At 39.8% G+C, this 25,317-nt stretch overlaps 1 pseudogene; it reads right to left on the bottom strand.

Annotated features, from left to right (window-relative positions):
* The window catches only part of LOC127673226 (zinc finger protein 431-like), a 58,235-nt pseudogene that overhangs the window by 5,287 nt on the left and 27,631 nt on the right, over window positions 1-25,317 (bottom strand).

Below are 25,317 nucleotides of genomic sequence, written 5' to 3'. Positions count from 1 at the left end.
AAAAGAGGCAAAACGCAGCCAACATTCTCTGAAAATACAGACAGCAAACAGTAATTCAGGAATAAAATTACCACCCAATCGAGACAAACCCAGAGACCAGAATCTAGACCTATTTTCACCACAAACCCAGATGTATACACACCAGAATAGGAATATAATGAAGATCAGCCAGGGAAATATATCACCAAGAAATTCAAAGTGTCCTGTCACAGCAGGTCCTCAAAAATTAAAACATGCAAGAGATCTGATACAAAAGAGGTTGTTTTGTGGAAAGGACAGGAGTGAGAACCTACAAACTGGAATACCTATATGGAGCAGAGAGAACATGATGAGAGTAGAGAAAGAATATAGAAGGGGCATGTGTAGAGAACAGAAACAGGGAAGAAATATGGAGAGCAGCTGAAGCTAATGATCCATGTATCTAAAGCACACCTGACAGCAGCAGCAGTTGATGGAGGCAGGTAATGATTTAAGCAGGAGCTAAGTCCCTGAGAGCAGGCCATTGAAATTGCCTGCACGTTGACTACTACAGAGGCAAGGTTCACATACCAAAGAGGAAAGGAGGATTAAATGAATAAATGGACTTATTGATCAAAAAATATTTGTAGTCTAAAATTTTCCTGATACTAAATAAACAGGAACACTGCAACATATCAAAAGCAAATACTAAAAATGACTGTAATAGAAGATGAATATTATCTCAAAGACAAAGAAGTAGTTTTAATGAAATCCTAAATGAATAATTTCTAAACTAAAACTATGATTCCTATTAAGGTATAAGAAGCATCCAAAATACCAAATAGGTTGGAACAAAAAAAAGCCCCCTCGCCACACAATATTCAAAACACTGTACGTGTAAAGAAATAGGAATAGTGCAAAAAAAGAGAAGAAAATAAAAAGAAAACAAAACAGAAACCAGTAACATGTAATATAAAGCTATTAGATTCATATTAGTCCTCTCAATAAATAGTGTAAAACAAAAAAAAAATGTTTTGGAAACATGCTGCAGAATGGAAAAAAAAAGCAGCCATGATATTTCTAAAATCAACTCAGTGGTCCAAATGATTTAGAAAGATTCAGCCATGATAGGGAAGATATTTATGAGGTCACCGCCTGATTTAGCAAGTAAAAAGCACCACTAGAAACCTCACAAGTAGTCATATCTAGCTAATGTTTCCCATCCAACCCCTGATAGGTGCCTCCACCCCAGCACCCACTGCTTAGCCACCTGTTTCTTCCCATTGTGGGCAGATATCCTGTGCTTACCATGTTCAGATTTCAGGGCTTCCCCGAGGTCCTCTCACAGCACAACACTGAACAGGAGAGCTCAGATCAGGAAACAGTGAACTATCTTGGTCTGCAAAGCGACAGGGAACTTGAAGAAAGGTACCTGGAAGATCCCACCTCTTTCTTTGAATGGCAGGTCTGGCTTGAGTTCTAGATTGGCCAGTAAGCCTTACCACTCCTTACAGTTAAATTTTGCCTCTAGTCCAGGGTGAATTTTTTTTTACAGATCTTAGGAGTGGATTGCACTCACTTAGCATTTGTGCCCTGCCTTGCAAGAGGACTTTCACACCAAGCAGCCCTATGGAAGGACCCCACTATCCCACCTCTGGGTATTCAGCTGCCTGCTACTCTCCTTGTTAGCAATGAACCTGCACTTGACAGGACCTAAATTCAGACCTTGCTTGAGCTTTCCTCACAGCACTTGCCTTCCTCTTCCTGTAATCAAGGTGAATAGCTTGCATAGCCCATTCCTCAGGTGCACTGAAGATATCAATCTGACCCACAAGGGGAAGGGTGCCCAGGCTATTAACTTTAAGTAGTGACTTTAGGAAACAAGAGTTTTCTTTTCTGGCTTCATGCTTGGCTCAGGGAAATTGCAGCTCCCTTTCTCTGGAAGATAAGTCCTTGATTTTGAAGTTTCCCTTGGCCTTGGCAGACAGCCAATATTAGAAGAAGAGGACAACTGTCTCCTAGACATTATAATCTTCTTTCTACATACACAGAAAAATTCACCCTCTCTGTGAGATATTTTGATCTAGAGAATCTGTCCTAACACAACTGTGGGTTTTTTTCCCCACCTTGCCATTGAGAAAGATGTGCTGACTATAAGTAGTGTTCCACACTGTTTGTCATCTGTTTCCTGGTTTTCTCCCGGGTTTTATTCATATGAATAATATAATAGAAGGAAATTGTATGAAGCCACAAAGCAAACACATGTTTCCTAAAATCCCTCTTTATGTTAAGAGCCTGGAATCTTAACTGGGCTCCTTTTTCTGATGGGCCAGCTTTATACCTCCAGTGGAAGTCAAGTAATAGGTTATCCCCCTAGATATCAGAAAGAAGAAGGGAAAATGCTGTGCAGAATTCTCAAACAAGCTATGAAGTCAGGTCGTGATGAGTGCAGGATCACTGCCCACAAAGGGGAAGAGAAAGCAGCTGAACAACCCCTCACAGCCTCAGTTGCAATGGTGTGTCCTCCTGCAGGGCTTGGTGGGAGTGCAGATGGATGACATTCTTGGAGGACAGGCACAAATGCTATGGGAGTGCAAACCTGACCTGAGATATAAGAAAGTTCTAGCACAGGACTGGAAGCACACTCTAACCTTGAGGACAGGTAAGATTCACTGGCCAATCAAGGACACCAGGCAGACCTGCCAATCAGACTGAGAGGGAACTTCTTCCTGGTGCCTTGTTGAAGTTTGTTTTAGCTTAACCAGCTTGAATGACTCTCTGTGTCCTGCTTTGAATGATGTTCTTGGCTGCTGTGTGGTGACCTCAAGAAAGTTCGATTTTTGACACATGTTGAGCACAGGGTCTATCTCCATGAACAGGAGAAAGTGGATGAGCAATGGAACTGGGTGTTAGGTCCTCCGTGGTGCTGGATGGGATGCATCAGTCACATGTTCCCAGATGTGGCCATCTTTGAGGTCCCTTGTGGTGCTCCTCATTTGGTCCATCAGGTGGTGACCTCTGAATAACTTCACTACCAGGGTTGAATCTGCTCAAAACATTTGGACCAGTGGTTTGCTTGTAGAAATGTCATGGGCAGGATGCCAAACATGGACAACCCTAGTATCTTTTGATTCTTATACAAGTCCTGCCCTTCATTTGCCACTTATGTGTAAGATCCACCTGCAGTTAATTGTGTAGAGCTGTTAAAAGGCATCTCATATATTGGGGAGCACTGCCATATTAACCTGTGATGTATAAGAGTAGAATTTATAATTAAAGGACTTACCAAGCTTAGGAAATAGTGACAGTAAGTAGCATTTATTTGATAGAGGCCTGCCTCAAAAACACCCCACAGATGAGTAGTGTGCTAAGCCGTCTGGCTAGAGACTAGGATGCTAGGATTCACATATTTGTTCACCAGGTTTGTCTAGATATATGGCTGCAAACCATAACAGGTGAGGCAACTGTAATGTACAACACAAATGTCCATTTTCTTGGCACATGCCCATAGCAAAAATCAGGACTGTAATAAGCATTTCCATGGGTCATGACAGCATCATAACCAACATTAAGGCCTGGTGTGCCTCAAGTGCCCATTTTCTAATTGGGAAAAGCATAGTTCTTCCTCAGTGGAAAGACTACACTAGCTGACAGCCATTTGAGAGGGAAAAACACCTATGCACTCGCAGTCAGGAGCTGAGCACGACTGTCTTCTGAAAGGCTCTAACAACAACTGAGACAGATGCAAATACTTACAGCCAATCATTGGACTCAGGTCAGAGTCAGGGGAAGACTTAGGGGAAGGAATAAAGAGGCTCTGAGAGACGCCAATCCCTTAAGAAGACCAACAGTGTCTAGTGACCCAGATCCCCGGGAGCTCACAGAGACTAAGCAATCCACCACAGAGCATGTATGGACCGGTGCATGGCCCCAGGAACATATGTAGCAGAGGACCGCATTGTGTGTACTCAGTGGGAGACTATACACCTGATCCTGCAGAGACTTGATGCTGTCAATGAGAACGGCAGATGTGAGGTGGTTCTGGGTGCATGGATAGCAGGCGTGGAGGTGGGGTGATGGAGCACCTCTCAAAGTAAAAGGGGAGGGGGATGGAGTAAAGAATGCTGGGAGGTGGAACAGGAGAGTTGGGCGACATTTGTAATGTAAGTAAAAAAATCACAATTGAGAGGGGTTTGGAGAGAGAGAGAGAGAGAGAGAGAGAGAGAGAGAGAGAGAGAGAGACAGAGAGAGAGAGACAGAGAGAGACAGAGAGAGAGAGAGAGACAGAGAGAGAGAGAGAGAGAGAGAGAGAGAGAGAGAGAGAGAGAGAGAGAGAGAGTCTATTGTATGGAGGGCTAGCCTTATCCAGCATGTCTTTCCATAAGGTCCTCATGTGTGAAGTCTGAGATAGCTCTTCTGAGACCCAGGCACACACTTGGCAGAGAAAATAACAGCCTGGGGCCTGGGCCTTGGGATCTTTTCCTGAGGCCACAATGCACTGAGAATAAAATAGAGCTCCTTGTCTAAAGCCAGGAATATGCTAGGAGAGCTGGTAATGGTCTGGGGTCAGGGCCTTCAGGACATTTTATATCCTCAGAACCCAACTCTGTCCACCATATGGGGTTGCGGTTATCAGTCCTAAGGCCACTGTAGGCTTGGGTTGTAATGTTCTTGAGATATGGTGTATTCTCCTAGTGCAGCATTGTTGAGACTCCCGCACCCAGTGTATCCTATTGTTTGATTGTTTCTGCTGTCTTCAAAGAAGTCTCCCATTTCCTTTTTCCCTCTGTAAGTAGTTCACAAGATGCTATTCTTAAGAGCTTTACTTAGTCTATGACATGGCTTCTGCAAAACCTCCATCACAACTTAGACACATACTTTTTGCATTTTAAAGGTGTATTTCAAAAGACTTATATATTTTTATATTTATGTTTTTATAAAATATATGTTATATTTATATATTTATAAATATATATTATATAAATATACTTATATTTCACAATTACAGTTAAAATATAAAATAAATAAATAATAAATACAAATGTATATAATACACAAATACATAAATACATAAATGAATATATTAATAAATATGTAAACATATATGCTATACTTAACAGCTTTATTTAGCATAATACATGACTTCTGCCAGACCTCCCCAACACAACATTTATGCATAGTTTTTCTTTTATTTTAAAGATTTATTTTAAAACGTTTATATATTTTTATATTTATATTTTTATTAAAATACATTTTATGTTTATATATATTTATATTTCATACTTATGTTTTTATATTTATAATTTAAAATATAAAATATAACATTATACAAATATAAAATTTATAAATATAAATATATATAAAATACAGAAATACATAAACACATAAATGTATATTTGGATAAATATGTAAATATATACATTATTCTTAAGAGCTTTATTTAGCATAAGGCATGGCTTCTGCAAGACCTCTGCAGCACAACTTTGATACCTTCTTTTTTATTTTAAAGATTTATTATACATATACATACACAAACACACACACATATACATATATATATATGTATATATATATTCCATATTCCATAAATAGGGACAGTCTCCTGCTACTATTTAAATTGTGCCTATTTACATATTTTATTAGCATACAAAAGAAAATCTATATAAATATTATATATAAATATTATATTTTCAAATAATATATTACATATAAATATTATATATATATATATTATGTATAAATATTATATACAAACTAAAATCTGACCGAATGCCTGGCGTGTCTCCGTACATATCCACTAAATATCTGGAAGGCGACTCGTGGCGACAGTTTAGCTAAAACTGCACGTATTCAGTGCGTGCACTGGATGCACGGGGACACATCAACCGTGTCCACACATCGCCATCACCACACACAAGCATTTTTGGGTGTGCACAGTTCACCGAGTTCCAGAAAATGACAGAACCGCCATGTTTGTGGGCGTCACTGACAGTGGAGGTGGGCGGGGCTCAGCTCAACTGGTGTCATTGTGGGCTTCACTGACAAAGCAGGTGGGCGGGGCTCAGTGTACCTGGCAGTCTTTATGGGCGTCACTGACAGGGGAGGTGGGCGGGGCTCAGTGCTACTGGGAATCATTGTGGGCGTCACTTATAGGGGATCGGGGCGGGGTTCAGTGAGACTGGACATCATTGTGGGCGTCACTGACAGGGGAGGTGGGCGGGGCTCAGTGCTACTGGGCATCATTGTGGATGTCACTTATAGGGGATGGGGGCGGGGTTCAGTGAGACTGGATGTCATTGTGGGCATCACTGACAGGAGGTGGGCGGGGCTCATCGCTACTGGGCATCATTGTGGGCGATACTTATAGGGGATGGGGGCGTGGTTCAGTGTACCTGGCAGTCTTTGTGGGCGTCACTGACAGGGGTGGTGGGCGGCCGCCACTGGGCATCATTGTGGGCGTGAGTTATAGGGGATGTGGGCGGGGTTTAGTGAAACTGGATGTCATTGTGGGCTTCACTGACAGGGGAGGTGGGCGGGGCTCAGCGCTACTGGGCATCATTGTGGGTGTCACTTATAGGGGATGGGGCGGGGTTCAGTGAGACAGGACGTCATTGTGGGCGTCACTGATAGGGGAGATGGGAGGGACTCAGCACTACTGGGCATCATTGTGGGCGTCAATTAGGGGATGGGGGCAGGGTTCAGTGAGACTGGACGTCTTTGTGGGCGTCGCTGACAGGGGAGTTGGGTGGGGCTCAGCACTACTGGGCATCATTGTGGGCGTCACTTATAGGGGATGGGGGTGGGGTTCAGTGAGACTGGACATCATTGTGGGCGTCGCTGACAGGGGAGGTGGGCGGGGCTCAGAATGTGGCGTGTCTACACAGAGTCCCGCCCATCCAGGCCAAGACCATAGGACAGGTGTGGGGTGGAGTAGAGTGTTTTTAGGGTGTGGGGAGGGGAGGAGTGACTGCGGTAAAGGCAGGGAGAGGGAGGGAGAAGGAAAGGGGGAGAGACAGAGACAGAGATAGAGAGACAGAGAGACAGAGAGAGGAGATGGGGAGGGGAAGGGGAAGATGGGGGAGTGTCTCAGAGACCACACCCTCCCCTCCGCCTTCTTAGCGGGAATTTCCAGGCCTCAATTTCCCCCAAGCCTCCCCGACCTGGGGCGGAGAGCATGGAAAAAGGAGAAGTCCATTGCTCTTCCAGATCTACAGTTTCCTGAACTCAGCAGGCCGCCCGCCGCAGAGCATTGTGGGGCAGCGCGGCAGCCGACGCCCACCCACCATGTCTCTCGGACCTGAGGGGGAAGGGTGTTGCCCCCAAACTCTAGATTCTCAGTCACCCATAAAACTTTGTGTCTGCAGCAGGAAATCTCATCTTGCCTCCAAGTTCCTCCCGTCGCCCCGTCCCCAGCCTCAGTTTCCCTTCCAGGTGACCTGGGAAACCAGGACCCGCACATGAGACAAGAGATTCTTGTCAACCACACCTGAACGCAAGTGTGTTAAAATATGTTTAATACAGACGGGAACTTTCATGTCTCCTTTTTCATTCGTCCGGCGGCCATGATGTTTCTAGAAAGTGATGTCTACACAGAGGATGTCATCCTCAACTTCACGGGAGAGACGCCAAAGTACGGCGTCATCCTTCATTCCACAGAGCATTTTATATATTGTAGAAACTATTAATATTGATTTATGTAAATGGATGTCAACCGGATTGGAAGGGGGGTGCAGTTCCGTTCCCCTCTCGATATTGAGACGCCATCTTGAACAGAGCCGTGCAGGCCCTGTGCGTGCTGCCGCGGTCTCTGTAATTTCACATGTGCGTCCATCTTTCTTGTTTTAGAAACCCTGGTTTCCATGTTCTCAATCCCCTCTGGCACGGATAATAATACTTCAACCTACACTTCCCCAATATATCCTGAGTCCTGAGGAAAGGGATTTTATAGAGGCAACCCAGTTGTGAGTGTGTGTTCAAAATTCTTTCACATCCTAAAAATTGTCTGTCTATGGGTTTTGAATTTGATCTGATTGATTACAGAAGGAAAACTCTTTGATGGTGGCTGATCAAGATCCTGATATTTAAGTACAGCAGAATGTATTTAAGAGTTATTTTACTGCTATGTGACCATCAGAAGATAAATATATGCAATTTTACAGTCTCCATATATATATATGCAAATATATACACACACCAATATATATATGCAAATATATACACACACCAATATATGTTGCACATATATGCAAATATATACACAATCTGTAAGAATTAATGTGTGCGTGAGCTCCACCTGCTGGTTGGTCCTTGTTACTGCAGGCTGTATCCTTTCCATCCAGGGCTCAGTGGTGCCACATTCGTTTTCTCTGAGCGCCACCTGCTGGTTGGTTGTGTTATTACAAGCTGAGTATTTTTATGGTTGTGGTTGAATTTTTTCTCTGGTTGTGCCTTTATCTGTTCCCTGATTCTACACAGTGTCACATCCTTCTGGGAACGAGGCCTTGATTTTGTATCTGTGGCAGGTGTCAGTGAGTAAAGACATATCTGGGAGCTGTGGCTATGGCAGGACCAGGGCGGAATCCCGAGACTCAGTCTGAAGTACGTGAATATCGACTGATCATCAATTAGGTTTTCATTATCAATCGATTGGTTATTGGTTATTGATCAATGATCTTTGACTAGGTATTGATTACCAATTGGTCCATTGTTGGTTATTGATCAATCATCAATTCCCTTCTTGCCCCTTGCTCACCGTCATGCCCCAGCCTCACACACATGCTCACACACACCACATACATTTAGAAAAAGCTACTAATATATGCAAATTTATTCAAATTAAATGATTCATGCAAATTCATTAATTTATCCTGGGCTCAGGGCAGTAGAGAGATGCCCACCACTCTGGTTCTTTTCTTATGGGTGTGCACCGCTTCCTGGTTATTTCTCATGTCTGCCTGATAGAGAAAAAATGGATTGTGTTTGGGGAGAGGTCTTTCTCATGAGTGCCACGTTCTGGTTGTTTCTTGTATCTCTTTTAGAGAGGGAAGGTTTTATTTGTATTTTTGTGTGCTGCATGTGTGTTTCTCAGAACAAGATGACTTTGAAAATGTGAGTTTAAGGGGGAACCTTGACTAGTGATTTTGATGAGGTGACTTGATGAAGTGACTTTGAGTTGATGTATATTATAATATGAGACAGTCTACATCTACCCTATTTCCCGGGTTCCCTTCCCCACAGAAGAGGCCAGGGAGATGGTTCCTGGCCCCAGCAGGAAGTCCCCCCAATATGCTTGCCTTTCCCCTAACTCACCCAGACTGGATTTCCAACACCATTGAAGGTAAGAGGAGGCCTTTTGTCCACTGTCCATCTCTTCTGGCAGGTCTCAAGGTGGCCACAAGATGGCTCACAAGTTTGTTCAGAGTGAATAATATTAGGTAGAGAGAAAATAAATCCCTACAGCTTTTTTAGGCAGGGTCATGGATACATTTTGGACAATACACACCCATGGACCCTGAATCACCAGAAGCAAAGACAGCAGTGGCTTGAGATTTTGTCAGTCAGGGAACACCAGCTATGAAGACAAAGCCCCAGAGGGTGGAGTAGTTAGGAAAGAGTTGTCTAAGAGATTTAAGGACAGTGGCAAAGAGAGTGTTTAATGGAGGACAGACTGCAGAGGAGAAGCAGATGGGAGGGCAGAAGCAAGAGACTGGAGACCTGGGAAAGATCCTGTTGTCAGCCAATGCCAAATAAGAAGAATATAAGTGATGCCTAAAATGGATAGCATCAAAAAATGAGATAAGGGGGTCCTGAGAATCATAAGTGCCCCCACCACAAGACCAGGGTACTGGAAAAGTGAAATGGAAACACACTAGCTTTTGGCAGGATTTCCAGTGTGGGAGGGAGGGACTTCCGGGTTGGCTGGGATGCCAGTGGGAAAAACTTCCAGTTATATTTGAGGCAGTTCCAGTTTGGGGCTGAGAAATTTCTCGCTTGGAAGGGACTTCCGGTTCAGTTTGAGGGATTTCCGGTACTGATTCCCTTAGTTAGTGACTTCAGCATCCTGTCTTGCTAAAACCTACAGATAGTCTCTTCATCCTTCTATAAATGGCTTCCCAGTGGCAACAGAAACAAATGAAAATGCAGGAGGCCTTAGATCAATGCATCAATCAATTAACCTATAGTCATTCACAACCAATCTCCATTCACAAACAATCAATCTTCAATCAAGTCAGTTTTTTGGTCCACCAAAGACTCAGTGATCAATCGTCAACCTGTCAGACATCAGTGATGAACAGAGTCATTGAGTAATGGTCAGTTGTTTAATTGTATTGAATTTTGGTTAATTATCATTTAATTCATCTTGTGTTGAATATTGATCAGTGATTAATTATTAATCGTTTACTAAATAATGATCATCAATGGATTACAGCTCATGACTGACTGGTCATCGATGGAGCTGTCCATGATCAATCACCAATCAGGTGACAGATCAGCTGTTTGACGATGAGGCTCACGGGATGATTGTTCGGTCCCTGACTGAATACTGATCAATGAACAATCAGTTTCGGACCGATTTGGAACATAAAGAAAATGAAAGTGGAGCTAATAAAAGTTCACAGCACAAAATGCCTACATAAAAAATTGAAGATCTCTCATGCTGGCAATTTAACAGCATGTTTTAAAGGCTACAGCAAAAGGAAGTGAGGGAGCAAAGAAAACGAGGAGGAGACATCAAGAAATTTTCAAGTTGGGGTCTGAAATCAATAAAACAGAAAGAGAAAAATTCAAGGAATTAATGAAACATGGAGTTGATCTTTTGATCCTTTTATTAGACAAGATAAAACCCTTATTAAAAGATAAATAATATACAAATTAATGAAATCTAAAATGAAATTGTTGATTAATTAACAAACAATGAAGAAATCCAAAGAATGGTAAAGACATAGTTTTAAAAAGGGTCTACTTCTCCAAATTAGAAACTATAAAATAAATGGATAATTTCCTCAATAGATTCCACATACCAAAATTAAACTAAGAAAATGTACTTGAACAGACATAAACATGAAAAAACAAAACCAGAATTCATTAAAAATATGCCACCAATATGAGCCAATATGAGTTTTAGGGTAGAGTCCTACCATATTTCCAAAGAGGATTTAACAAGAATTCAGTGTATTCAACAATATAGAGACAAAATAAATATTAGTCAAATTATTTTCTGAACCCCTGATTACTCATATATCCGAACAGGAAAGACTGAGCAATTAAAGAGATTTACAGACCAATTATCCTTAAAACCACAGATGTAAAAATACTTAATAGACATAAAATATAGAATAAAATATAAAACACATTAAAAGATCATCAACCATGATCAATGAGGAAGGCTTCATTCTAGAAACACAGTGATGGTTCAGCATACTGGGATTAAAGTGTAAGAAATAAAAAGAATTGATCATCTCAGGAGATAATCAATTCTCTGAAAATTTTCAACACCACTTTTTGATAAAATTCTCAGAGTGATTAAGGATACAAGAGACATGCCTAAACATAAAATGTCACTTTACAGAAAGCCTAGAGCCATCATTAACTGGAGATAAATTCAAATTAATTCTACTAAATCCCAAACTAGACAAGGTGGACCATTCTCTCTATAACCATCTATTCAATATATTGTATAAAAGTTTATCTAGAGCAATAAAACTGAAGGAGAGTAAGGTAATATAAATTAGAATGCAGGAAGTAAAATTATCTTTCTTTGGGATGATATGATAGTTTGCATAAGTGAACCAACACTTCCCGAAGGCAGTTCCTAGAGCTGAGGAACACTGTCAACAATGTTACTGGATAAAATATAGGTGTGTTGGCAAAAAACTTACCAAAATCTTTTTAGTCACAGATTACTTTTGGTATTCTTGAAGGTTCTCAAAGACTACAGAGATATGCAAATGCTTTAATAGATTAATTGAATGCTAAAGAGTTTACTCTTGTATAAAGATAATTACTAGAAAGTAAACATTTTAACACATTGTCTATGTTTATTGTCCTGCTTCCCTGACCTGCAATTCCCCTACCCTGGGGCAATGAGCCTTCACGGGTCCAAGGGCCTCTCCTCTCATGGATGTCCAACCAGGCCATCCTCTGCTACCCATGTGGCTGGAGCCATGGGTCCCTCCATGTATACTCTTTGGTTGGTGGTTTAGTCCCTGGGAGCTCTGGGGGTACTGGTTGGTTCATATTGTTGTTTCTCCTATGGGACTGCAAACACCTTCAGTTCTTTGGGTCCTTTCTCTAGCTCCTCCATTGGGGACCCTGTTTTCAGTTCAATGGCTGGCTGAGAGTGTCCCCCTCTGTGTGTGTCAGGCACTGGCAGGACTTCTCAGGTGACAACTATATCAGGCTCCTGTCAGCAAACACTTGTTGGCATCCACAATAGTGTCTGGGTTTGTTATATGAGCTGGTTACTGGCCCCAATATGCTTGCATTCCCCTAACTCTCCCTAACTGTTATTGCAACAACACTGAAGGTAAGAGGAGGCCCTTTGTCCACAGTCCAGCTATGCTGGCAGGTCTCAAGGTAGCCACAAGATGGCCCACAAATTTGGCCAGCGTGCATGAAAAAATAAAAGAGAGAAAATAAAAGCCCTGCAGCTTTTTTAGTTTGTGTCATGGAGGCATTTTTGACAATACACCCATGGACCCTGAATCATCAGAAGCAAAGGCAGCAGTGGCTTGAGATTTTGTCAATCAGGGAACACCAGCTATGAAGACAAAGCCCCAGAGGGTGGAGTAGTTAGGAAAGAGTTGTCTAAGAGATTTAAGGACAGTGACAAAGAGAGTATTTAATGGAGGACAGACTGCAGAGGAGACGCAGATGGGAGGACAGAAGCAACAGACTGGAGACCTGGGAAAGACCCTGTTGTCAGCCAAGGCCAAATCAGAAGACCATGAGTGATGCCTAAAAAGGAGATAAGGGGGCCCTGAGAATCAAAAGTGTCCCCACCACAAGACCAGGGTTACCCTAAAAGTAAAATGGAAACCCACCAGCTTTTGTTGATAAAGTTCAACATTCTGTCTTACTAAAACCTACAGATAAACCTCTTCATGAGTTTATAAATGACTTCAAAGTAGAAAGAGAAACAAAACAAAAATGCAGGACCTCTTAGATGCCTTGAAAAATTCAGACTATTTAAGCCTGTGCTTAAAATAGCCTTTATCTGCCAACTGCAGGTGACATTTGTAGACTTGGGCAATGCATACTCAGACCAGGAATCCTGGCATTAGCCAATAGCCAACACGTCACCAATCAATCAATCAATCAATCAACTTATAATCAGTCAGGAACCTGTAGTTCACAACCAATCAATAAATAACCGAGTCAGCTTTTGGTCCAGCAAAGACCAATGTAATTGAATAATTGTCGTTAGTTTAATTATATTCATTCTTGATTAATTATGGATCAATTAACTTTTGTTGAATATTTGTCATTGATTAATTTACCAATCAATTGGTTACTATTTATTGATCATTTATTGACTGGCAGCTCATGACTCTCTGGTCGTTGACTAGAAGTCTGTTATTGATCAACAATCAAGTGACAGATAGGCTTCTGGACAATGAGGCTCATGTGGGACGATTGATAGGTCCATGACTGAAAAATGATCAATGGACAATTGGTTCCCGATTGATTTGTGTTCATTTCAGGTTATTGATCGATTATAGATAACCAATCGACCTCATGATTAAAGATGATGCCAGAATAACTCATTGCCAGCCTCTCTTCTTGAATGCCCTCAGGTTAACTTCTCAGTTGCCCTGCTGCTGGACCCTGACCTCACTCGCTGGGCTTCTGTATGACTGCTCAGATAGATGCAAGGGTAACAGGGTTCACCAATGGCAACAGCTTCATACAGGATGGACAGGAGTATGCTGTGACATCAGTGGTGTCCAATACCGAGATCACATGGGAAGAACCACAACTGGCAGGAATGTCAGCCAAGAAAGCTGAACTGGCAGCTCTGAAAAATTCATTACAGCTAAGAATGGACATTTAAGTCATTAAAGTCACTTCCTGTGACATATGGCTACTTTCTTTTATGCTACAGTCACTTCCTTTGAAGACATGGCCACTTCCTGTGACGGTGACAGTCACTTCTGGCTATTGAACTGGCACTTCCTCTTTAAGCGAGTTACTGCCTGTGATGTACACTCACTTCTGGTTAGGGCCAGTCACTTCCTGTGACATCACAGCCACTTCCGGGTGTGGCACAAAAAATTCTTGTTCTTCAAATGGCCTCTTCCCATTCTGATGTGTCTGCTTCCTGTGGGTTCATAGACTTACGCATGCCCTCCTCACTGTGGTAAGATTATATTTTCCCCAGGGTCAAGACACAGATGGCTGGTGTGTCATTGCTACCTCTCATATTCATGGGGCCATTTATAAGGAGAGGAGCCGTCTGATGAACAAGGACTAAACTCCATCACAGAGAGCAACAAGACAGCCCAGTGGGTGACCCCTAGAAATTGGGTTCCTCATGTACTTGATTGAACCAGACCCAGGAGAAGCCACACTCCCTAATCAGACAAAAGATGTGATCTGGGTCAAAATCCTGTTGATGTATCAGTGTTGTAACTGATGACAGAAGACAGCTAACTGACTACTAACTAATTGTGTGAGAGAAAATGGGTCTACACAGACATAAAGGAAGAAATCAGAGACTTTCTAGAGTTCAATGTAAATGGATATGCAGCATGCACAATCTCCTGGAACACAAAGAAAATGAAAGTGGAGCTAAAAGAAAGTTCACAGCACAAAATGCCTACATGAAAAAAAATGGAGAACTGCCATGATGGCAATTTAACAGCATGTTTTAAAGGTTACAACAAAAAGAAGTGAGGGAGCAAAGAATACGAGGAGGAGACATAAAGAAATTTTCAAGTTGGAGGATGAAATTGATAAAATAGAAAAAGAACAATTCAAAGAATTAATGAAACATGAAGTTGGTCTTTCGATCCTTTTATTAGACAAGATAAACAACCCCCTATCAAAGGATAAAGAATATACAAAATAATGAAATCTAAAATGAAATTGTGGATTAAATAACAGGTAATGAAGAAATACAAAGAGTCATAAAGGCATAGTTTAAAAAGGGTGCATTCCACCAACTTGGAAATTCTAAAAGAAATAGCTAACTTCCTCAATAGATTTCACATCCCAAAATTAAACTAGAGAAAAACAACTTAAACTGACATAAACATGAAGGAAAACAGAATTCATTAAAAATATGTCCCCAATATGAGCCCACATCTATGAGTTTTAGGGTAGAGTCCTACCAGACCTTCAAAGAGGATTTAACAAGAATTCAGTGTATTCAACAATATAGAAACAAAATAAACATTAGTCAATTAATTTTCTGAACCCTGGATTACTCATATATCCAGTCAAGAAAGACTGTGTGATAAAAAAATAATTACAGACCAATTATCCCTAAAACCACAGATTCAAAAATACTTAAAAGATAAAACAAATAAAATAAAATATGAAACATATTAAAAGATTACCCACCATTAACAATGAGGAAAGCTTCATTCCAGAAAGAGTGTTGGTTCAACAAAATGGGATTAAAGTGTAACAAAAACCAAGAATTGATCATCTCACTAGGTCATGTCAACTTCTCTGACAATATTCAACACCACTTCATGATAAAATTCTCGGAGTTCTGCTGCTTACCGGGGCTGGAACATGGCTCCTTCTATTCCATTATCAGCAGCTTTCAATATTTCAAATATATCACTGCCTAATCTTGGCTTTCCTGGAACTTGCTTAGAGATCTACCTTGATCTCAAAGATCTGCATGACTCTGTCTCGTGAATGGTGGGTTAAAAAGCATGTAACACCATGCCTAGAACTAAGCCTTTCTGCTTATATTTTAAAATCAGAACCCAGAATCCAAATCTATCTCTTGGCAATTTGACACATAATTGTATCTTCATGTGTCTACATCAAAACAGTATCCAGGTAATAATAATTCCTAACATGATACAGTTCACTTTCATACAACTGCAAATCCATATGTTTAGCTGAATGTAATCTTGTCCTAGTAGAACCATTCCTTTAATGCCATTGAATATCCTTGATCACAAGATTAAACGTCATTCAACTTCCGGATGATGCCTTGTATTTTGAACGTTTCTTTTTTTTTTTATTTTTCCTTTCTTAGTTTCTATGTTTGTTAAAAATTTTCATGCCAAATTCTATACGATGATTTTCGTGACTTACTTTGTCAATACAATTAATGTAAACATCTTTACCTTAACCTCAAGGAAACTCTTCAGACGAGGGTAGCAAACTTCTTTGCAAAAGCATAAAAAAATAATCTCCAGAATGGAAATAATCCCAAGCACCCATGTCTATCATGTTCTACTATGATACCCCCCCTAATTCCTACTTAATTCATGATCATATTCATTATGTTTCTCTCCAGCACACAGAATTTGCAGACTTATCCCTAGTGAAAACACTTTACCACATTGATTATATTAATAAGTTTTCTGTCCGGTGTGTGTTCTTTTATGATTTTGGAGATGACTGGGTCTTGCAAAGGCTTTAACACATTGATTACATTCATAAGGTTTCTCTCCAGTATGAGTTCTTTTATGACACTGGAGATAACTGGGTCTTGTAAAGGCTTTACCACATTGATCGCATTCATAAGGTTTCTCTCCTGTATGTGTCATTTTATGTGTTTGGAGATGACTGGGTCTTGTAAAGGCTTTACCACATTGATTACATTTATATGGTTTCTCTCCAGTATGTGTTCTTTTATGATATTGGAGATCACTGTGCTGTGCAAAGGCTTTACCACATTGATTACATTCATAAGGTTTTTCTCCAGTATGTGTTCTTTTATGATATTGGAGAGTACTGTGCTGTGCAAAGGCTTTACTACATTGTTTTCATTCATAAGGTTTCTCTCCAGTATGTGTTCTTTTATGATATTGGAGATCACTGTGCTGTGCAAAGGCTTTACCACATTGATTACATTCATAAGGTTTCTCTCCAGTATGTGTTCTTTCATGATATTTGAGATTACTGAGTCTTGCAGAGGCTTTACCACATTGATTACATTCATAAGGTTTCTCTCCACTGTGTGCTCTTTTATGATCTTGGAGATGACTGGATCTTGCAAAGACTTTACCACATTGATTACATTCATATGGTTTCTCTCCACTATGTGTTCTTTTATGATATTGGAGATGACTGGATCTTGCAAAGACTTTATATTCATATGGTTTCTCTCCACTATGACTTCTTAAAGGCCTGCAACAATAATTAGCACATGTGAAACCTTTACTGTATTAATTACTCTTATGAATCATGTTATCAGTTTGAATTATGCTTACAATTTGGTATATGGTAGAAAAGCATCAGATCCTAAGGTTTTAGCCCTTTGCATGTTTATGGTGTTCTCCCTCATCATGAGTTGTTCAAGTCACTTGTGATCGTTATTATATGGCTCATATTTATAACATCCTCTTTATATAGGGATTTTTATATAATATATTTCAGTTATCTGAAGAAAGTTTGAACAACTCTCATCTTTGCAACACTAATTACATTCATAATTTTTCCTATAGAGTGAATTACAACACATTTTACTGTGAACCAGGATACACGGAAAAATTTCCAAATTCCTAGTACCCATAAAAGATTTTCTACACTATGAGTTTGGGGATATTCCCCGTAAAACTATAAAACCACTTAGTTGCAAATGTACATCATATTCCTAATGTCCATCAAAGGCAGAATGCTACATATCCTCTCATTGTTCTAGAACAAAAAAAAGTTGTTGCTTCCTTCAATATCCCTATAATATTACTATGGACTATATGCTTATTAGGATGTTTGGATATAATTTTTTCTTTATTCAATATACAATTTCTAAGTACTATGACACTATACAGATTGACAGGTGCATAGCATAGTTCTAAAGGAGCTACATATCAAATGGATACACTAACCAGATATCAGATCTTAAGGTATATGGTTTTGTCAGAATATTATAATTAGAGCTACTCTTAAAGGACTGTTATTTTACACTCTTGCTTTTCAATGGAGATTCCAGAACATATGGACACTTCCTCAGAGGCAAATTTGTATCAGCTTGCACATAAAAATTACCTTTCATGTCTTCTACTAATTTGACAATTTTCTTCAAGATGATGGTCTCCCCGATAATAGCCTAAAACAAAGTACCAGAAAATCAATGATATACTATTGGAAATTAGGCAAAATTCAAGGTACTGTGAATTATCACTGCTTTATGAATGTTACAATTAAAATTCAGTAAAACTGAATTATTCAGCCCAATCTTCATCATTCACAATTAAAATAATAGAAGATTATCAATAACCAAGAAACATTTCTTTCCTTTAGAAAAAAAAATACCAGTCTTACCTATAGCTTCGAGGTTCAGGTAGGTTTCCAACATCACATCTTTGTAGAGATTTTTCTGGGAAGGATCCAGCAAATTCCACTCTTCCTCAGTGAAGTTCACATGTACATCATCAAAAGTCATGGCATCCTAAATATCCCATACATGTGTATAACACAAAGGATCATATTAACATCACTGTAAAGGGAATATATGCTTCCTCAATAACATATACATAGAATTTTGGCACATGATGCACTTATATTCTGACTCAGAATTTATAATCACTGTGTCATTTTAGAGGGATTTTGATTTATAAGATTTAGGTGTGTCAATTTTGAACATGTTGAATAGGATACAGCCTTGCCAGAGAAATGCCAATTGAGAGGTTGATGCAGGGGAAAAAGATACACCAAACTGGGCACACATCTGAAAAATTGTATGAACAATTACTAACTACAAAACTCATGAGCAAGTTGGGTATATTTGCTCATGCCTTTAATCACAGAGTTACAGGCAGGTATATGTCATTTAGCTTGATGGCAGCATGGCCTATGTAATGTGTTCTAGGAGACCAAAAGTTATATATTAAGAACATCAACACTCTACCAAAATAAACCAAGAAAACAAAAATGATAGAGAACTCACAATTCTTTACTAAGAGTTCCTACAAAGAATCATGCATTCATTTCAGATCTGTGTTAATGTTGCAGAAACATGAAGTGCAACAGTTTAAACTATAACATTAATAAAATTTTACTAAAAGACAATGCATGATTAAATAGTTACAAATGAACAGATGAAAATAATAGTAATATAAATGTTGATTATAAATAAGCAATGTAGGTTTAGAGAGAGAATTCATCATTGGAGAGCTCTTGCTTGTCTTCCACATAATGGTTGTCAGTTTCTCACAAACACACAGGACCAACAACTACTCATTACTTAAAAATCAAGAGTTCTGAGGTCATCTTCTGACAATAGTAAAGGTGAGAAACATGATATTCTTATTCATGCACAAAGGCAAAAGAGTCGTATTAATACAAACATTTCAGAACAAACACAAGACTGAGGCAGAACGGCATACACCAGGTACGCAATGACCCTGAAATTTCAGATAATATTGACCTCATGAACATATGCCATCCTGAGAAATAGAAAAAAAACATATATATTTGGCTATATTTCAAAGCTAAACATATGGATATAAAACAGCTTAAAGACATGTTTATTTTACAAAAAATTTTGCAGGCAAATGCGTACAACTAGATAATATCATCCTGAATGAGGAATTCCAGACCCAAAAGGACATGCACGTATGTACTCACTAACAAATGAATAATAACCATATAGCACAGGATATTCATACTACATTTCTTGGCCCTGAAGAAGATAAACAAGCAGTAAGGCTCAGCTAGTAAGAGCACTTACTGCTCTTGTGAAAGTCCAGCGTTCAAATCCCTCACCCACATGGTGGCTCACAACCACCCATAATGAGATCTGATACCCTTTTCTGGTGTTTCTGAAGACAGATACCCTGCTTATAAAAATAAATAAATAAATGAATGAATAAAAAAAATAAATAAATCTTTAAAAAAGAATAGGAAGGCTAAAATGAGCATGGTTGAATCTCACTCAGAAGTGGAAATAAAGCAGACATAGGAGGCAGATGAAAGAGAGAGAACTGGAAGGACCAGTAGTAAAGAAAGGGGAAGGGGAGGCAAGGAATAGGTGTGGTGAGAGAAAAGGAAGGGCCATAGGGTCAGGAAAATGAACTGAAATCTGTAGCTATCAGGGTTCAAAGGGTGCAGGCTTAAGGATGTGCCACAGACAATGAAAGGGATGGCAAGAGGGAGTCTATGGGGGTGATCTTAGCTGAAATGCATAGTAGTGAGAATTAGACACTGAAGAGGGCCACATCCTAAAGTCAAGCAGGACACCCCCACCCCAGTTGAGAATTAATTACACCAACCAATCCAGTTTACATACAACAAACGAAGCATCCCACACAGAAATCAGGGTTTCATTTAGGGGATTAGAGGGTAATGGTTAGGATCAGGATAAGGGTTGCTTGGGTTAGGAAATTAAGGGATTAAAATAGGATTAGAAGTTTAGGATAAGTCCCAGGATTAAACTCAGGTTTATGGTTAAGCTGACCACCATTATTTTTGATGGTCCCACTGAATCAATAGTATTCCTATTACACAAAGAAAAAAATGCCAAGGTTAGGGTTAGTCTTTTCATAAGGAATTAATTCATTACTAATACAATGTTCTCCCTGCATGTATTCCTGCAGTCCAGAATAGGGTACCAGATCCCAGATCCAATTACATATAAATATGAGTCACCCCGTGGTTGCCTAGAATTGAACTCATGGACTGAGTAAGAATAGCCAGAGCGCTTATCCTCTGAGACATCTCCCCAGGCCTGACCCTGCCTTCTTAATGTATATTATAAAGGAAAATATAGTTTGGACACAGGTGCATAGACACCACCCATGCTTCTACAAGAAAGCAACTCGTCCAGATGTTTCGAACAGAATTACAATCAGCCATGATACTGAAGTTATTCACAGATCATGGTCTCAACTTGCAAGTAAGAAGCACCAGTAGAAATCTGACAGGAAGTCACATCTGGTTGATGCTTCCAATCCAACCCCACAGTAGACCTACCACCCCAGCACCCACTGCTCAGCTGCATGTTCCTCCCCATTGGTCAGTGTCCCATGCTCAGGTAGCTCTCTCATCCAGCCCAGGCCCACTGGCTTATGAATATTGTCACCCTCAGTGGAAGACCCTTCCCACTTCAATCATCCACGCTATCTCACACAGACATAGCAACCAGCCATTCTGATGAGGGCACACCCTCAACTGAGGCTCCTTAAGATGACTGTAGCTCTGAAATAATGAAATGCTGGCAGATTTACCTGTCTCTTGAGTATGTATCTTTGTGGATTGAGAAGAGCATCTCTTACTGCCCACCTCCTCTCCTAGCTTTCAACATTACCCAGCAGTCTCTCTTGAACATAACAAAAATGTCAGTAAAAGAAGCCACACTCAGCCAACACAATGAAAATCTAGACAGAAAACTGTAACACAGGAATAAACACCCTCACAAACAAGACAAACTTAGAAATCTTACCTAGACCAATAATCACTACAAATGATGCTGCCCAGACACCAGCATAGAAAGATAAGCAATACCAGGCAGGATTATAAGTCACTATCCTCAGGGTCTCACTTCTCTCCTTTCCCATAAACAACCTCTTTCACATCTGACTCTTACATGTTTCAGTTTAGTTTAGTTTCTCAGGACATGATAGAGAGTGAGAAGGAATGAGGAGGAGGAGGAGGAGGAGGAGGAGGAGGAGGAGGAGGAGGAGGAGGAGGAGGAGGAGGAGGAGGAGGAGGAGGAGAAGGAGAAGAAGAAGAAGAAGAAGAAGAAGAAGAAGAAGAAGAAGAAGAAGAAGAAGAAGAAGAAGAAGAAGAAGAAGAAGAAGAAGAAGAAGAAGATGATCAGCATAAAGAAAATATTTCCAAGATAACCACAAATGAAAGCTTTCATAGACTAAAGGAAGGTGTCTATTAATGTACAAGAAGCATCAAAAATACCAGATTGGGAAAGAGACATTTGCCACATCATAATCAAAACAATAAACATATTAGTTAAAGAAACAAAAAAATTACAGCAGAAAAAAATTAACAAACCAAGCAAAAGAAAAACTAGTGATGTTTGAAATCAGAAATATTAGATTCATATATATGTTCCTTTTTTAAGGAATAAATTCATTCCTTATGCAATGTTCTCCCTGCATGTATTACTGCAGGCCAGAAGAGGGCACCAGGTCCCATTACATATGATCGTGGAACACCATGTGGCTGCTGAGAATTGAACTCATGGCCTATGTAAGAACAGCCAGAGCTCTTAACCTCTGATCCATCTCTCCAGGCCTAATCCTGCCTTCTTAATGTATATTGTAAAAGACAAAAAGCTTTGGATACAATTGCTGCATAGTCACAGAACCCACACAAGCTTCTACAAGAAAGCAACTAGTCCAGATGTTTTGGACAGAATTACAATCAGCCATGATACTGAAGTTATTAAGAGGTCATTGCCTGAACTAGCAGGTTAGAAGCGCCACTACAAACCTCACAGGTGGTCACATCTGGCTGATGTTTCTGATCCAACCCCATAGAGAACCCACCACCCCAGTGCACACAGCTCAGCCACATGCTCCTCCCCATTGTGGGCAGATATCTTGTGCTCACCATGTCTTGATTTCAGTGTTTCCCCGAGGTCCCCCTCACAGCAAACAACAGCAGAGCTCAGAGCAGGACACAGAGAATCATTCAAACTGCATAGCCACAGGGAACACACCAAAAGGCACCCTGAAGATCCCACCTCTTTGTCTGCCTGGCAGGTCTGCCTGGCGCCCTTTGATTGGCCAGTGTGTCTTAGCCCTCCTCAGGTTAAAGTGTGCTTCCTATCCAGGACCACACTACTCAAGATCTCAGGAGTGATTTGCATTCCATTAACATTTGAAATAAGATATCAAGAGGCATCACACCCCACACAGCCCTGAGGTAGGGACAACATTCCAGCTCAGGCTGGTCAGCTTCCTGCTTCTCCCCCTCTGATGCCAGGACCCTGCATTTACCAGTACCTGTGCCTGAGCTTTCCTCAAAGCACTTGTCTTCTTTCCATAATAATGATGAAAACTTTGCCTAGACCATTACTAAAGGTTCATTAGATGTATCAATCTGACCCAGGAATTGATGACCCAATGTAACTCCAGCCTGGTTTACAGAGTGAGGTCCAGGTCAACCTCTGCTATACAGAGAAACAATTGTCTCCATAAAAAAAGAAAGAAAAAAATAACAAAAACATACCAAGTGGGTTTTTTTTTGTTTGTTTGTTTTGTTTTGTTTTGTCTAAATCCTGGGCTCAGGGAAAGTGAAGCTCCCTTCTCAAACAACCCCATAAGAAAAGCCAGAAACATAAGGGAAACATAATGGAAACACTCTTGAGCACTATTACTAGTCAGCACATTTTCAACAGTGGCAAATTAAAAAACAAAATACAGTTGTATTAGTACAGATTTTCTAGATAAGCCTATCTCAAATCATAGAGAAAAACGAATCTTTCTATGTATAGAGAAAGGGTAGCTAACAGAATGTCCTGATAAAGGCTGTCAGCCAAGGGGAGTTAGAAAAATCAAGGACTGGTGGATTTCATGTTGCAGGATATTACAACTGATCTTCAATGTATGCCAGTATATTTAAGATATAAGGACTTCCTAATGCCAGTTTAAAAAACAAACAAACAAATCACTGTTGCTTTATAAAATAAAAAAAAGTACAAGTACCAAAACAAAAGAACTGCTTTGTCATGACACTTCTATAGGTAGGTTGCAAAAAGCACATATAGCCTAGATCAAAAGTGGATAAGAACATCACAAAAGGTCAATATTAAGAAAGGGTTTCTCACTTCAAAAGGTATAATTAAGAAACATCCCCCAGAGTAAGCATGGTGAGAGTTAGGGTTAGGGGATTAGGGGGTTATGGTTAGGTTCAGGACAAGGGCTGTTAGGGTTACGATGCTTAGGAAATTAAGGGGTTAAGATACGGATTATAGATTTAGTAAAAGTCCCAGGGCTAGGCTCATGCTTAAGGTTAAGATGGCCATCATTATTCTTGATGTTCCCACTGAGTCAATCGTATCCCTGTTACACAATGAAGAAATGTTAGGGTTGTGGTCAGTGTCAGGATCAGGTCAAAGTATTTGTTTGTTGTTGTATGTCAACTCAGTTTCTATCTTTTTGCTCATCTGCCTTCCTAGTCCTCATTTTTTATAATATCAAAATCTTTCCTGTCCCAATAAAAGTAGAATGTGAGTTATCCATGAACCTAGAATTCCCAGATGGGAAATATCTTTGCATTATTATGATGTCCTGTTCACAGACAACAGAAAACCACTACTCCTTTAGTTTTTCTAAGTTTCATCTGGGGATCCTCATAAGATGTACAGAATCATGGAACTTGGTGCCCCTCTTTGGTAATATCATAAGTATTGCATGGGCCATTTGTCTTCACCACATCTTTAGTAAATATAACCAAATGGTACAAGACAAAATGGTCTCCATCATTACTCTTGCTGGTCTCACTGAGTCAATAGGAACCCAATTGCACAAAATACCACAACTATAAGCTATTCATTTTATATCTTAATGTTTTGTTCTGTTCTTACTCTGATAGCTTCTACCTTATTCACTCAATGGTTTCTCTAAAGAACCTAAAAGTTTATCCATACCACTTCCAAACTAGCATACTGAAAAAGGAAGTGATGACTCTGATATTAACAAAATCAAACAGATAATCAAGGGACAAGTTGCCAAGGGCAAGACCGACTGCTGCCAGCAAAGAATATCTGTGCTACTCTGTGTTGGGTCTCAGTGTCAGTTATTTATGCAGCTAATTCCCCTCAGTGATAAAATGGCCTTCAGTACTCTTCTGCTGTAGATATGTATGGTTTACTTTCTGTCTAAATTAAAAATATGCTTACTAAAGATTTTTTTGTGAAGTTTTCACAAAATAATCATTGAAAATTATGGATAAAAATCTTGGAGAAGCAATAAACATAAATTCGTGGCTTAATGAAATTTGTCTTTTATTACTTATGTATAGAATATGCACATGGGATCATGATTTATTCTTCACATCTTTTTCTTAATACCAAATAGATTACAAGTAAAGTAAACTGGTTAACTTTGACTAAGTTATTTTTATTCAGAATAAATAAAACTTAAAAATTAATATGAATAGACAAATGTATATTTAATCAATAAATCCCCAGAGGTAAAATAAATATGAAATGACATTATGTCTCTGAATCTTTATTTGTAATGGGTAACATGAGGATATATATTT

This window comes from Apodemus sylvaticus, chromosome 22 (genome assembly GCF_947179515.1).
Source record: "Apodemus sylvaticus chromosome 22, mApoSyl1.1, whole genome shotgun sequence".
Lineage (NCBI taxonomy): Eukaryota > Metazoa > Chordata > Mammalia > Rodentia > Muridae > Apodemus > Apodemus sylvaticus.
Note: the sequence above shows the minus strand (reverse complement) of the source record. Positions and strands in the feature narration are given on the sequence as shown.